The sequence below is a fragment of the Salarias fasciatus genome, chromosome 6, assembly GCF_902148845.1.
Source record: "Salarias fasciatus chromosome 6, fSalaFa1.1, whole genome shotgun sequence".
In the NCBI taxonomy this organism is placed as follows: domain Eukaryota; kingdom Metazoa; phylum Chordata; class Actinopteri; order Blenniiformes; family Blenniidae; genus Salarias; species Salarias fasciatus.
In genome coordinates this window covers 30,456,529-30,459,115 of record NC_043750.1, presented here as the reverse complement: position 1 = coordinate 30,459,115, position 2,587 = coordinate 30,456,529, and positions in this window count along the sequence as shown.

Genomic DNA, 2,587 nt, shown 5'->3' with positions numbered 1-2,587 from the left:
TTTTTTCTAGATGTTTTCCATTTGTCCATGTCCAAAAACCAGCTGTTAAATTCAAACCAACCCAGAACCTCAAATTGAGTTTATTCAGAGACACCTGAAACAGGAAGAACAAGACATTGTCACAATGATGCCATCTCTCTCTCTCTCACACACACACACACACACACACACACACACACACACACACACACACACACACAGTCTCGTATTTCTATCCTTGTGGGGACCGTCCATTGACTCCCATTCATGTCTGGCCCCTAACCCTGACCCTTACCCTAACCCTAACCCACACCACAACAAAGCCTAACCCTAAAGAAATGTTTTTGCACTTTTACTTTTTTCAGTAACAACAACATGGTCAAGAAAACACTGTTTCTCCTACTTAGGACCGGAAAAAGGTCCCCACAAGGCACGTCGTTCCACGTTTTGCTATCCTTGTGGGGACATTTGGCCCCAACAAGGATAGAAATACGAGAACACACACACACACACACACACACACACACACACACACACACACACGGATGACAAACATTGTGAACACAGAAAGGTTCTGTTGTTCAAGGTTGTTTTTATCCTGTTCATACGAACGCTCCCTCAGCTTGATGAGGAATAAATATTTGAGCAGATTAACGACAAATAATTTACCTTTCCTGACGGCTGCATCGGTTCAAGTCAAACTGAAAGAGGAAGCTTTTTAAACTGTAACCCTTCTTTTCATCCCAGTGGTCACTAAACGTGAACGCTCTCAAACTTTGAGAGCATGGTGAAACAATCTGCTGCAACCTTTGAGACTCAAAGGTTGTTTCTACATTTTCACTTCTGCTTCCATTTTCTGCCTCCCAAATAAAAAGGTATTTAACAGAAGCCCTGGTTTACCGAGTGTCATGTCTGCTGCTGCATTTCGTTTCCTGAATGAGTCCAGCAGGCCTGTGGCCTCTGGAGCTTTGAATAGGAAAAGTTTAACAAAACAGTTACGGAGTCAATAACACCACTGAAATTAGCTCAGCTGAAAATGAGTGAAACATTTGTACGTAACCCTCCAGTGTTGTTGATGGACACCGATGAGATTGAGGTGATGTGGAGGCTTGGACCAGCCCTGTACTACACTCTTGAATCCAGTGAATGAATGAATGAATGAACGAAGGTTTAATTTTAAAGAAATGTTTTTAAACGATAACAATTCATACAATCAAAGAAAGCTCAAAGTGCTCAGAAAGGAATAAATAAATCCCAAATATTAACAAACTAATTACTCCAAAATAATATTGGAAATATAATATAAAAGAAATAAAAACCTTAGAAGGAACAAAAACCAGCATTTATTTTACAGGCTGCACCAAACGCAGCAGGTTTGACTCCATGAATGAAGTCTGAGAGCTTTCAGTGTTCAGTTTACTCTTCTGTGTCTCGTGACTGCAGCTGAAATGAAAGATTGGTCATTCTAAATAAAAGACTTCCCCAGCCGAAGAGACAAAGCATCTGCCTCTACTCTTCCCTGTCCTTTAATACGCTGTTTATCTAAATAAGGATGCAGATATAAGGTTGTTGAATGCATCAGTCACTGATTAGGATTTTGGAGTGAATGCAAAAAAGTTAACAGGTTATGATCAGTGTGGTCAACCAAGAACCTGAGGCAACAGAAACATCAAGGTTTTGAACGGCTAAAATAAGCACAAGTGCGTCTGTCCCAATGATAGAAATCAAGAGAACAGGAAGAAACAAATCGCTGGTGGCAGAAAATGCAGTGGACAGCATGAAGCCACAGGTGCTGCAGCTTTGTTGCTCTGAAATTTATATTAGGGCTGTCAAAAATAACGTGTAACATATATATATATATATATATATATATATATATATATATATATATATATATATGTGTGTGTGTGTGTGTGTGTGTGTGTGTGTGTGTGTGTGTGTGTGTGTATATATATACATAGACAATATTTGGCAAATGAAAGACAAATGACATTTACTCAGAAAAAAATTCACTCCAAAACCAAACCACACAGAACCCAGAAAGATTGGAAAATGCAGGTGTCAGCCAAACTGGTCTCAGTTTGTCTGTCTGTCTGTCTGTCTGTCTGTCTGTCTGTCTGTCTGTCTGTCTGTCTGTCTGTCTGTCTGTCTGTCTGTCTGTCTGTCTGTCTGTCTGTCTGTCTGTCTGTCTGTCTGTCTGTCTCTCTCTCTCTCTCTCTCTCTCTCTCTCTCTCTCTCTCTCTCTCTCTCTCTCTCTCTCTCTCTCTCTCTCTCTCCAGTATTTAATAGTTTTTCTGACTGAGCTGTTTTCAAACTGCTCATTTTAATTTCTCCTCCTCTTAGCCTCCTTTCCTGCTCACAGCTCCTCCTCCACTGAGTTTTCACAAACAAGAAATAATCCTCATTCTAACAAATAAAATAAAACCCAGCCAGTCCTGGATTGTCTGGAGTTTCTAGTCAGAGATTTAAATGTTCACTGGAGAGGAGAATGGAGCACAATCCATCAATTGATTTTCTGTCTCTTAATGTGTTCTACTTCCTGTTTCCTCGCTCCTCCCTTCATGCTCCACGAGGCTCATATTTCCTCTGCATACAGTCAGCACGCTGC